This window comes from Ciona intestinalis, unplaced genomic scaffold (genome assembly GCF_000224145.3).
Source record: "Ciona intestinalis unplaced genomic scaffold, KH HT001087.1, whole genome shotgun sequence".
Taxonomy (NCBI): domain Eukaryota; kingdom Metazoa; phylum Chordata; class Ascidiacea; order Phlebobranchia; family Cionidae; genus Ciona; species Ciona intestinalis.
The window spans coordinates 26,386-41,000 of NW_004191408.1; the positions used below are offsets into that span (position 1 = coordinate 26,386).

At 38.1% G+C, this 14,615-nt stretch overlaps 1 long non-coding RNA gene across 1 annotated transcript; it reads left to right on the plus strand.

Moving 5' to 3' along the window:
• The first annotated feature begins 6,882 nt into the window (after window positions 1–6,882).
• On the plus strand, window positions 6,883–14,187 carry LOC113475619. Its single transcript, XR_003397376.1, has 4 exons — window positions 6,883–9,781; window positions 9,833–9,913; window positions 9,999–10,321; window positions 10,410–14,187. It is a non-coding gene; the product is annotated as an uncharacterized LOC113475619 (long non-coding RNA).
• Window positions 14,188–14,615: the final 428 nt, after the last annotated feature.

The following is a 14,615-nucleotide window of genomic DNA, read 5'->3' on the forward strand; positions in this document are numbered from 1 at the left end:
TTTTTACTCACGACTCACTCTGTGCTAAGGCTATAAATACATCGGAATAAATATTTTAACGGCCTTATAAATTAATGAAATGCTACTTGTGTGACGAATGGAAATTTTTCCTTTATTTAATGTATATATTGGGAAATTTTTCCTTTATTTAATGTATATATTGGGTATATGTTCATTTATAGTTTTTGTTAAATTACGTGTCTTTATTATGTATAGCATGTATTTTTATTCCATTATATCTCTTATTTACATGTATTTTTATTCCATAAACCTTTACGCTTAACATTTTGAACAAATGACCGAATGAATGTGTTATGACCTTCGGTCGTTTATTAAATGAGAAACAAGTTTAAGACACAAAACAGATCTTAAAAAGTAGTCCAAACGTCACGGTGTAATATGTAATAATGTTAAAAACAAAAACCTTAGTCAATGTCGTAACGTAACACGTGACTCTCACCAAATACCGCATGGTGGCGCTATAACAAAGAGTATTGGGGACCTAACGTAATATCATAACAGAATGTAACTTGCTTTATCCTCGCGTCGTCGGAAAACAACAGTCGCTATCGCACGTGTTTAACACATCGTGCCAGCTTACGACTTACCATGTATGCAATGGCACTTCGTGAATAAATGGGGGTGCTCGAGGCGAACGCAAGTGAAAACAGTCGTGAAATCGACTTCCGCCGTAACCAATAGGCGAAGCGTTTTTAGTTTAATCAATGCTCTCTTTACTATGCATGGATGTAGTTCTTAAACTTTTTGAAGCACGCCCCCCTAACTCAACAAACTTGGTTTACGGTACATGTACTATTGCGTAACAACGCATTATCACAATCAATGCAAAAGCGAAATAAAAATAACGTTCGTTATCATGTTTTTATTGCTAGGTGACTGTTTGTAACGTAACAGTAGGATCTCACACGTGGATTCATTGCGTCATAATAGCAATTGTTTGACCTGAGATTGCGAAATAATAGCAATTCACACGTTGATTAGCCTTCACGTGTGTCGTAGTTCGCAGCCTTAGTTTAGCCTTCACGTGTGTTGTATTTTACCCTTCACGTGTTTCGTATTTCAGCCTTCAAGTGCGTCATAGTTTATATATCCTTCACGTGCGTCGTAATTAGCCTTTACGTGCGTCGTAGTTTAGCCTTCACGTGCGTCGTAGTTTAGCCTTCACGTGCGTCGTAGTTTAGCCTTCACGTGCGTCGTAGTTTATAGCCTTCACGTGCGTCGTAGTTTAGCCTTCACGTGCGTCGTAGTTTAGCCTTCACGTGCGTCGTAGTTTAGCCTTCACGTGCGTCGTAGTTTAGCCTTCACGTGTATTTAGGCCTTTACGTGTGTCGTATTTAGGCCTTTACGTGCGTCGTATTTCAGCCTTCACGTGCCTCCTAGTTTAGCCTTCACGTGCGTCGTAGTTTAGCCTTCACGTGCCCTAGTTAAGCATACACTGAGATTTTTTTTGCCCCCCCTAAGATGACGCCTATGGTCGTTGATATATAAAACAATACGCATTAAAACGTTAAACACAATAAAGTCTATAACGATTACGGTATATACGAACAAGTACAAGACAAAGCTGCACCGGACGTCTGACTGACAGCCTAAGGGAAGATGATGGCGCTGGACGGAAACTAATTATATACGTTGCTTTAAAAAAAAGATTTAACAAGGTGAAATATTACATTTATATATCACAATGTTACAATATGACGTAACACTGTTACATATAGGAGAGCGAGTCAACCAGTCACAACGAGTCACTCTATATTGAATTAGTCAAGATTTAAAATTGATATTAAGCAGGTAAATTAGTAGCAAAAATGAAGAAAGCGAGAAGTTCGAAAGATATCTCGTCTTTTTTTAGTAAACGACCGAACATACTGGAGAAGGTGAGCGGAAGGTTTTAAATGATGTATTTATTTTTTATAAAGCAGTAATTTTTCTCCAGCCAAATGAAGTTCCTTTAGCTAGCATTACTACTGAGAAAAGTCCCCGACATTCGTCGCCGGACGAAGTATTGCCCACATGGGGTTTATTGATCGATGGGCCACACCAGCCAAAGCTTTCCCCTTTTCCTAAAAATAATAAAGATCGTTCTTTTCAATCAGCTTGGTATAACAAATTCGAGTGGCTGGAGTATTGTACACATATAGATCGTCCATTTGTTTTGCCTGTCGACATTTTAGCACTGAAACAGGGCGGTCGGATGCAGCATTTACTAAAGTCGGATTGTCGTCTTGGGGTAAAGAGCTGCAACAAAATCGTGGGTTACGAGCTCATGACGCCAGCAAGGGAACTTGCGCAAGATGGAATGATTTTATAGAACAAAAAAATAAACCAACCAACAGCATACAAAACTTACTTGTTCCTGCACGTCAATAAATTATAACAACAAACCGAGAATATCTAACCATGCTACTGGAGTTCCATCGTTTTTTCTGTACACAGGAGCTTGCTTATCGAGGCCATGATGAAACGGCCGAATCATTTAACCCAGGGTAATTAGAGAACATTTATAGCTTACTCTGAAAACGAACCCGAAATTTAAGGAACTACATGACAGCAAAGGAAAACAATATAGAGCATATGATGACTACACATCTAAACGATCTTCGATTGAGATGATCCATGCAATGGCTGAACAAGAGTAAGAGAAAAACTATTGCACGACATTAATCGAGCTGTTATGCCTGTTCCATTTTTAAAAACATCTGCCTCCAACAGCTTCCATTTCCCTGAAGTTTCAATGCTTTTTTGTAGTTTTGAATCAAAATTGTTCTCGCTCCATCTAGCTTTCTGTTCTTCCAGCTCATCATTTCACTGGAAGCAAGTAGAAGTCTAAATATATTATTGCAGTACACCGTAACATCATTAGACTTCCTCCATTTTCCCTGGTCCAAAATTTAAATCATTAATACCGTGATTCCAACAGGTAAATTGGTGCCACATTGGGAATGTGTCATGTTGCTTTGCAGATAGCTGCGTCTCTATATCAGTTACCATGACGATTGAAGAGTGATGTAGAAACGAAGCGTGTTTTGGCGAAATAAGAAAAAACTTGAAATGCACGGTGTGTAATTTTACGTCGTGTAACAGAAGGTCAAGTGGCACGATCGGCTTTTTATTAAGTGCTTTATGTCGAAGCAATTATAATATACCTAAATAAAAATCTCCAATGTTAAATGTTGTGTCATAAGATAAAATGACTTTTCCTTTAAATTTGATAATGGACTTCATTTCTTCAAATATCGCAAAGACGCCCAAAAAATGTGGCGTCAATCATTACAGTAGTTCGTAAACTAATTCAGCATTTACACACGTAACCATAGTTACTCACACCAACTATGACGTTTATAACTCCATTGTTACGTCAACTCCCGGCATTATTGCGCGTAATACAAAATTTCACCAAGAACAAATTTAGAAAGAAGAATTATTATACTTTTTATTAATTAAATTAGCTACGATATTTATATGCATGAAGCGACGTGGTGGCTATTTGCAGACTACGTTGAACGTTTTCTTTTCTCCAAAATCAAAAGACGATGGCCGCATTGCAGCATCACAAAAGACGATGGCCGCATTGCAGCATCAACTAAAGTGTCGGAAAACTTAGGAACACCAACTCCAATCTCGACTAGTAATATCCGTTTAGGAATTACCAAGGATGGCAGCGCTAAAGAGTCAACTGGTGGTTGTACTTATCAACCAACTTGGGCAGGAAGACCACCCGTGGATTGAGTACCTATCGGAGACGGACATAATAGTATGTAGCGCTTGTTTGTGGACGCTACACAATAATAAAGCTCGGCCAGCGTTCAAACAAATTTTAGAAGGTCCGGGAAAAGCCTAGATTTAAGGTTTCAACGCGTGGCGAAGGGGTAAGGCATCCATAAAGAAGCATGGCGAGAGTGCTCACCACATCGAGTGCCTTAGTTTAAGGATGGGGCGTCAGGATAGCAGGAAGATGAGACTATTGGAAGAAAGGTGAGGGAATCGAAAGAGGACAATCGCGGGCATACCAAACTACATTCCAATTTTATGCAGACTCTAATTTTTTGCTCGAGATACGATTTAAAAATAAGGAATTAAATAGAAAGGCCGCAAAAGTTTAAATGTTTTGGACCCGAAATTCAGAATGAAATTTTACGTCTGTGTTCTCATGAGCTTCTTAGAAAAAAGGGTCAAGGACATTAAAGAATCAAAATGGTATAGTGTTATCGCTGATGAAACGGCGGATGTTATTCGAAAAGAGCAGCTCAGTATTTGCGTCCGATACCTGTACTCGTTTTCTGTTCAAGAGGCCTTTCTTGGATTTTATACGGTCGAACAGACAACAAGTGCCAATATTTTTTACACCATAAAGCAAGCCCTTAATCATACGATGGAGCCGCAAACATGCGTGGACACTTGACAGGAGTTCAAGCAATGTTTTGGGATATAAATCCCCTTGCCACATATGTCTATTGCTTTGGCCACCAATTAAATCTTGTGGTACAATAAAGTTTCAGTCAGGATCACAATGCCGTGACAGCTCATGCAGTTCTTACGAGCGTTGTCAATTTTATAAAGGCTCGCCTAAACGACTTGCCAGTTAAATTTTCTTTTGCTATTGATGTTTAAATTTTGTTTTCGTTTTGAATTTTGACTTTATACAGTGTGCTTATACAAGTAAATGTTCATGTCAAGCAATGTTTTGGGATATAAATCCCCTTGCCACATATGTCTATTGCTTTGGCCACCAATTAAATCTTGTGGTACAATAAAGTTTCAGTCAGGATCACAATGCCGTGACAGCTCATGCAGTTCTTACGAGCGTTGTCAATTTTATAAAGGCTCGCCTAAACGACTTGCCAGTTAAATTTTCTTTTGCTATCGATGTTTAAATTTTGTTTTCGTTTTGAATTTTGACTTTATACAGTGTGCTTATACAAGTAAATGTTCATTCACATTTTGATTAAAATTTAAAATATTAATTGCGATTGGTTATTGAAGTTGAGGGAAATATTAAATTCTGTTTGGTCGAACGAAATCTCGCAAAACCAGCTCGCAAAAATCATAGAGGCGCAAAACACTATTGTGACGTAAAGAAACGACGCGTCAATTCGTACTGTGTCGTAAACAATCCTCATGTTAATCAATTCCTATTATGCCGCAAGTAATTAACGTATGAATCTGCACTATGTCGTTACAAACGTTAGGTTTAACCGAGGGAAATTTATGAAACGTTAAGATAAAACTACTTTTAATTTAGATTACCGCTATAACAGATTGAATGAAAATAGCCAGTAAGGTTTATGTCGCCAATTGCCTGAGGAATGATACGTAAACCTAGGTTATTTGCAGTTTGGAACTGTCGCGTGTGAAGGTCAAAAAGGGGATTTACAGAAAATCGAAAAATTTCGCCGGCGCCGCACTCCTACGCATATGCAAAACTCTACGCCAATGATCCTATTAACCAATATAAAGCCGTTCAACGAGTAGGCTAATTCTTGTGCGCTATACATGTCGTCGTGCAAATTCGGTTTCTTTTTTATCAGTCTCCCTCAGATGATTTTGGCATCGTAACAGAAACATGTGATCCAGGTGTAGAGACTGATTCAGTAACCAACATTTTATCAAATTCTTTTGGCTTTTTGTGTTTTAAACTTAAAATGCTCTTGATTGTTGAAGAAAACGTTCTTTTCTAACTTCTTCCCAATCCTGCTTTGCAATTCCCATGGGGTAAAAGTCCATAATGTTATGTCGATCACCAAGGTTTTGAACCAATGTATAGACAGGGCGTCCGGATAATGTGAAAACTAGCTTTAAAAACTGCGTCGAAAAAATCCAGATCCATTCTTTATCTTATTGTACCTTACAGTAACCGTAGGTAAGTGCGACGGAAATTGTCTACCCCCATTGTGCCGCCACGTAATCCCATCACTTTTGCAGTCCTCACTCTCTAGGTCGTCCACGGCGTTGCTTCGATAAAGACACACGTTACCGCCATCCGGTTTCGTTGGCGGCAATCCGCTAACCTTTTTATCGTCAGTATGAGTAAAAGAATCTAAATGAACCAAAAAAGTAACTCTGATGAATGAATAACTTGACGAATGCATGTCACTCTTATTATCTTCGCGTGACAAAATCGCGACAGTTGTTATTACACGAAGATACCTGATTTCATACACCTTGTGCCCGTTTACAGTTACAGTGCAGCAATGCTTGACCCATTTATTCTTGTATGCCAAATAAAGGATAACAGCTAGTATAGTGCGGAGGTTTATTTTATAAATATCGTCTCGCCTGCAAGCGATGTTAACAAAATCCATTAATCAAGGAATATAAAAAAAATACGGCGCATTCAGCACAAAAATTAAACGAATAAATAAAACGTGGTCACCGACCTGAAACGCATCCTAAAAAAATACGGCGCATTCAGCACAAAAATTAAACGAATAAATAAAACGTGGTCACCGACCTGGAATGCATCCTCTGTTGATATTGATTTCAGCTGAGCATATAATTGGACGCTTTTTAATGCAGAATCCACAATTGATTGATACAGTCTTCAACCGAGTTGGTATAGCGATAAAATACAAAAGAGATTGAATACGGTATATTTTTAAATTATTTCATATGCCTTTCTAGCTATATAATTATTGATATAGTAGGGTGAGAAAAGATGGGGGACACCTTTTCATTCAATTTTCTCGTCCCATTTGGTAGTAAACAAAGAACATTTAAAGAATAATAGTATTGTTGTTAATTGTTTAAAATACGATCAGAATATTTGAATATTATGTGCGAAAGGTGTCCCATCTTACCCCACTTCATAAACTTGAAATAATCAAACAAAAACTGTACAGATTTATAAAGACTCGGAAAAGCTATAATAATAATTTTCCGATTAACTAAGTTGCGCCTCTGTTGGTGGTGCATGTTATCTACTGGCTAAGTTAGTGTATACCACTATCTTGATTTTAAGCAACTAAAAAAACAGGTTTTCAAAAAAATTGAGAAATTTAAAAGAGCTTATATGAACTTTTTAATAAACTTTGTTAGGACATAACCGAATATTACTATCGTTTCTGTACATTGTATACAACAAAACAGTACAAATTTATATAAGGTTTAGATTAATCGGTTCAATTTTTGAAGCGTTCCCCAGGGTCCAGTTTTAAAGGGTCCGTACGCAACATTATTGGGTGATGCATCTACTGGCACATTTTTGTCCTATTGTTCCTGAGTCATTTCGCGTGAAATTTTCACTCATTTTTATGCTCTCTCATACTCGCTTCCTAGCGACCTTTTGCAACACGCTTTGTATGAAAGGACATTAACGTCAACATTAGAGACTACGCGAAGGCATGTCTCTCGTATCAACAATCCAAAGTCGGTCGCCATACATTTAGCAGCAATCAAACCGCATATGTTTATACACAATAAAACGTTCATATCAATCAGAATTATCAAACACACAATTGTATTTAATTTATATTACAGTTGTTGCCTTGGAATAACGTTTTTATATATATCCGCAACAATTTGGTGTTTCGTGGCGGCGGATTTACAAAGTGCGGATCTAGATTTAGTTTCTTTATTTCATAAAATATAATGTTTATATTAACCAGAATTGTTAAATAATTGTGCGTTGATTTATATTTCAGTTGTTGCCTTAGATCAACGTTTTATATATATCCGCAACAATTTATTGTTCCGTGGCTGCGGATTTAAATGCTGCTGCGGATCTAGATTTAGTTTCTTTATTTCATAAAATAAAATGTTCATATCAACCAGAATTGTTAAATAAATAATTGTTCATTGATTTATATAACATCCATTTTACCTCAGGGTACTATACAAAATATACTAGGTGTTGTATCCCATGTTACCCCCAAAAAATATATAACAGACATCATCTTCTAACCGATTCCATTCCTATTCCAAAGAAAAACATATCACAGATATTATGTTCTAACGGTAACCATCTTAATACGTGTTACCCGAAGGGAATATATAAAAGAAATTATTATGTGCTAACGGTATCCTTCTTAACCCTAAGGTTCATATAACAAATATATTGTGCTAACAGTTCTAACGGTAAACATCTTATCCCACCGTACTATTATAACAAACGTTGTGTGCAGTAAAAATCGTATTCAAAGTATTACATGTGCTAGTGGTATCTTCCATCTTCCCTCACAGCACTGTACAACGGAGATTATGAGCTAACGGTAACTTATCGTACCTCACAGAACTGTGTAACAGATAATGTGTAACGATCACCATCTTACCCAAAGGTACTATATAAAAAATATTGTTTACTAACGGTATACCAATCTTACTCCACAGAACTATATTATATATGCTAACAGTGTGTTCATCTTACTCTACAGAACTATATATGCCAACAGTGTGTTCATCTTACTCTACAGAACTATATATGCTAACAGTGTTCATCTTACTCTACAGAACTATATAACGCTTATATTATGCACCCCACAGTACTTTTTTATAATAGACATGGTGTGCCAACGGTATCCCATCTTATCCCACTGAACCATTACGTGCGCACACCAATTTCATTTTTATGCCTAAAAACAACATAACATATATTATGTGCCAACAGTAACAGTGTTACCACACTGAAAATAATAAATTTATTAAGTGCGATATTCCATGTTACCCGAGAGAAATATATAACAGTTATATTGTGTACTTTATTCATATTTTCCCCTAGTACTGTATAGCAGATATTATATGGAAACGGCATCCCATCTTACCCCACAGAATTATATAATAGATATTACGAGCGGTAATCAATCTTACCCCGCAGTACTGATATAACATATATTGTGTGCGGTAAAAACTTTACCCAACAGTATTACATAACAGAGATCATGTGGTAAAGGTATTATCCCCATCTTACTTCACAGCACTATTTGACATGTTACGTGCTAACACAGTTACGCCATAGTTACGCAAGACGACTATTTAATATTCGGTCTTGATGCATTAAGTTAATTTGGAAAACTATAATATATATCTGTGCTCGAAACTCACTCAATCGCTACACCTCCTTTGGTACATTCGTTTCTCTTGTTAATAAAAAAAAAACGCAGATCTCTTCAAGAAACTTCGGAATAATATTACTGGTTGTCCTAAGTATCGTTTTTAACCGTCTTCACCTGAAGGATGTCACACGAATCAACGAACCAACCTACGGAGATAAGGCCAAAAAGACGACTCGTGTGTTCGGTTATGACTGCAATGGATTATATCTGTGGTGTGTCAGCAAGCATCGTATGCCTACAGGATTCTTTACATGTTACATAGGGCCTGATTTTAAACCAATCCTACCTAATCAGGTTGGAAAAGAAGCGTGTACGTGGTTAGACTGGGTGGCTGAATCTGTACAAATCGCCCACAAAAACAATGGCGGTGAGCAACTTATTGGAAGCATGCGTAATCACGTAGATGGTTACTGCTCGTCTACAAACACCATTTTTGAATACCTGGGGTGTGTGTGGCAGATACAAACAAGAACGAAGTTGGAAATCTGGTGACAAAACATCCAGGAATGAAAAAGCCTGTTCTTCAGCTTAACAAAAAAACACATAAGCGACTGAAGCGGTTAAAGGAAGAAGGCTATACGGTTCATATAAATGGGGTTGTGAGTGGCAACAAGAACGAAAGGATCCCGAGATTCGTAAATTCATTCGCAACACCCGACCTCCGTGGAAACACCCCGAAACCGAACAGTCTATCATCGACAGAATCGCTTCGGGTAAGTTTTATACGGTATTTCATTTTTACATTCCTTACGTTTAACATTAAGGTGCACTTAACGCTTTCGCTTAAGTGGATATACATCGAAGAGAAATTCGGAGATTTTCCACCCATCTTCGAGAAACACATGGTAAATTTACTCTATAGACTAGCCAATTAGACAACCTTAGCGAACCTTATAGAAGTTAATATAATAACTAACTACTGCATTATAGATTTCGAGGGATGATATTGGACAGCACATAAGATCATGACTTCGCCGAGACGATGTTTGATTATTAGTAGTTTCAAAGGGGAGAAGCAGATCTTTCTGACACGTTAGTGAAAATTCGCCGTAGACTGAAAACGAACTCTCGGTCGCCACCTGTCGAATTTTTTGTTGCAAGTTATTATTTACTAAGTCTCACTCCACAGCTATTAAGCGCAAAAAAATGCTTCAAAGAGTTTGGGGAATTTGTATGCCATGCAATGCGTGAAGGTGATAACGACCCTACGCAAGCCATCCTAGCGGATTGTGCGAAACTAATCGGAAATTCCGGTAAATCGCTCGTACATAACGTTACAACTAAAGCAATAGTGCTATTTATTTTCCATATTTTCAGTACAAATCCTATTGTCATTTTCAGCCTACGGAAAATCGTTAACAAACAAGCTGAAATTCGAAGATGTCGTCTTCAAACGAGAGCCACATGTCGACGATCTGGTAAAGCGAAAACCCTTTATTCACTGCGATGAAATCAACAAAGATCTCTTTGAAATCCACATGGGAAAAGTGACAATTTGTCAAAACTACCCGTTGCAGATTGCAGCGGCCACATATGATTATGCAAAATTAGGCATATTAATTTTTGTTCTTCTTTATTGATAAGTCGGATATTGCACTCGTGCAATGCGACACCGATTCTATGTATTTCGGTTTATTCGCAAATTCACTTGATGACGTCATTAAGCCTGAATTGAGAAGGCAATTCTTTACCGAAAACCCTACTTGGTTTCTCTTGCCTTGGCGTGTGATGCTCACAGTGTCGAGTTTGTTGAAACCAGAACAGCCTTTAAGACCTGGGTCCCGTATAAGTGTTGTAAACAACGCACTATTTATGACAAACGTAGGTTTGTTTAAACTTGAGTACAGTGGTGACGGTACCGCTGCCACTAAATCCAAAACGTACTACTGTACCAGGGCCGTTGACAAAATCAGTAGCAACGGCTTGTCCAAAAGACACAATAATCTTAAATTTACTGATTTTATTTATAACCGGTGAAAACATCTCATTCAGAGTTTTTAGTATACACATGCCGTGAAACAAAGAAGGGCCTGACTTACTTTTACCCTAAACGTAAAGTCCAAAGTGAAGGCGTGTGTGTGTTCTTGCGTGTTTTGTAAACAGAAATAAAAGCTTTATATTTAGATTCTTTTTAAAACTTATGCATTCTTCGCGATGGATGTAACCTTTAAACATTCGTTTACTTTATTGATTACCCGTCCAACCGGACCAGGAAAAAGTGTATTTGTGAAAAAAATCATACTGAATTCAAATATTATGATGGATCAACCATCTGAAAGCATTGTATGGTGTGTGAGTTGAATTTAAGGAAGGTTTACCGGAAGTTTCCTCATTCAGTTTTCGCACCATCTAAATATCAGTGTCGTTTACATTGTCCAAAACCTATTTTATAAAAACCAACGAACAATTAGTTTAAACGCGCATTATATTGTGGCTTTTAAAAATCCTCGATGCGCAACTCAAATTTCTACATGTGTAAATTGCTGATTACGTATAACCGGTTCGATCGAAAGCTAGTAGGCCACAACCAGTGCCTACATTTCCGTGCGGATTGTACAGATACCATGTGCTAACCGATTCCATTCTTATTCCAAGAAACAATACAACCCGATATCATAAGCTTACGATAACCCTCTTAGCACCCTGTAATATTATATGCCATATATTACGTGCTAACAGTAAAGTCCTACACCAAAGAATCTATAAAAAAGATATTATGCTAACAGTATTATTCTTTCCCCACAGGTTCATATAACAAATATTATGTACTAACAGTAGCCATATTACCTCACAGAACTATATTATGCTAACAGTGTTCATCTTACTCCACAGAACTATATAACATATATAATGTGCTAACAGTATCTTACAAAACAGTACTATATAAAATACATGGGCGCCGATCCTGGGTATGCGGCGCATACCTCAGAATTGTTTATGGGTATGCGGCATACCCAACATTGACGCGGCGATAACCTTAAATACCGGGCGGTCTCGTAAAAAATCCACACGAGTGTGACGTGTGAGGTCTTGTAGCCATTTACGTGCATAAATAAATTTAGTAACGCGTTTTATATTATTTTTATAGCAACTTCATCCATGTATGCAGGCAAACTTATACGAGTATTTTTCCCGCCTAAAAACGGCGTCTGTGACGTAACGCACCATTCAATGTTGTAACAATTAGTGTATATGATTGCGTCACTAAATAAGGTAACCTGTACCAAAATGCCTAATTAAATCGTTAATTTAATTAACAACCTTTCTACGATCAACCAGTTATACAGAAATTGTATGCTTCGAAAAGGCCTCGCGTTTCAGGTAAACAGCTGTCAATGAGTGCGTTTATAAAAGGCAGTCGAAACAGTGACAACTCGGAAAGCACAACAACAAAGCAAACCGCTCAGCCGACGCAATCTGAAATTCCACCATGTAGCACCAAAGGAAGAAATGGCGCTTGCGGTAGGTCTTATCAGCCGACTTGGCAAGAAAACTTTCCATGGTTATTGTATGACGCTGCACGCGATGTGGCATTTTGTTCTGTATGTAAACGGGCAGATGAAAACAAACGCCTTCGTGCTTCGTCGGTACGAATTCTGTCTGTCCAAACCTCAAAATGCTCCTGGGTGACGAATGGATTTTAAAACTGGAGAAAGGGCCTTGCATCAATCAAGAAACATGACGCATCTGTTGTGCATAAGGAAAGTATAGCCGCCAAGACGGGTGAGTTTGAGAGAGATCTGCATGCACGCTTTTACACCAAAAAAATACAAAAACTATGAAACGAAATCGGCAAGTCCTAGAAAGTATATTTAACTCCGTAATATTTCTCGGTCAACAGGGTCTTGCAATAAGAGGGCACACCGACGAGTCGTCCAATCTGTCTCAGGTGGTCAAACTTTTAGGCAAACACAACGACACAATTTGTGATTGGAACGCTAGAAAAACCAAATTTTTAAGTCACGACATCCAAAACGAAATCTTACGCGACCTATCTAATGCAGTGTTAAGAAAAATTACTTGCGACGTGCAGCATACACGATGGTATTCAATAATGGCTGATGAAACTGCCGATATTGCAACTTTGTGTCCGGTATGTTGACGACTCGTACAATATACAAGAAGTTTGCTTAGGATTTGTGGAATGTCCTAAAACCGATGCGGAAACTTTATTCGTCACCATTAAATCAATGTTATAATAGCTTGTGGTTTAGATATAAATGCATGTCGAGGCCAGGCATACGACGGTGCGGCCAACATGAGCGGCAAGTTTTCCGGTGTGCAGGCCAGATTTCGCACCGCTTATCCCAAAATGTTGTATGTCCACTGTGTGGGACATCAGCTAAATCTTGTTGTGCAAGAAGTTATAAAACGCACAAGTCACGGCGCAAAGGCAATTACAACATTGGAAAGCATTGTACAGTTTATTAAAGGATCACACCCAAGCGACTGCAGTTCTTTAACTCATTTTGTGCTGGATCTGAGCAGCCAACTGGTTCAATCCGTCCGCTATGTCCTACACCTACACGATGGGTGATGCGACTTCCTGCACTCGAAGTTTTTATATCTAAATTTGAAGATATCCTCAATTGGTTAGAGTGTTGTGCAACCAGCTCAGAGCTACCACTTCCAGTAAGAAACCTGGCAAGGTCCCATTTGGGGGCAATGGAAAAGTTTACTTTTTATTTCATGCTACAAAGTCATGCAGCATTTGTTATCTTTTATCAACCCGATTCACGTTAAGGTGCAGAGTCGAACCGTCACTATGTCAGAATTTCGGGGAATGATAGACACAATAATAAATACTCGAGGATTCAGCCACAATACTCCTAAATAAATGCAAAGCAAGCGCTTCTAAAATCGGCCTGGAACAACCCGAAATACCACGATTTTCCGCCATGCGTAGTTCGCGTACTTGGTTGAACAATTTATTGCCGGGATCGATGACAATTTTGTTCGCCGCCACATCGCCTCACCCAATTCCAGCAACACTAGCAGATGCTGAAAGAGTAGTGGCCTTTGACACTCGCCCAGGAGTTTGGTTCAATCGAAGTCAAGATGAGCGCGAGCAGGGACTGCACGGAGTATCGTCGGTCAACAACCAACGGTAGACCTGCTGGTCGACCTTTAAAGAGTCTGGACCACGCTCATACAAGTTGGTTTTAAATGAAAATTCACACTTAATAAATACTATCTGTGGTAATTTTTTGTGAAAAAAATATTTAGTTTGGCCAAAAATACGTTTTAAAAAGTGCCAAAAAATTCGCCTATTGTTGCGTCACTCGCGGGCACTATGACGTAAATTACGTCACGATCTTTTCTAATCGATCAGCTGATTTAGGCTTTGCTGTTTACAGCAAAACAGTGTACCGTCGACATAGAATTTTCTGTTACTTTTAAATTAAGAAATAAGCGTGGGTAATGCCGTGGCCTGATTTTAGTTTAAAATTAATATTTTTAAAAATTGTTTGTAAGTGTATTACAGTATTACACTATTTAAATTTGTCAGTTAACAATAATGTAAAAGTGTCAGTGTGTGATGTATAG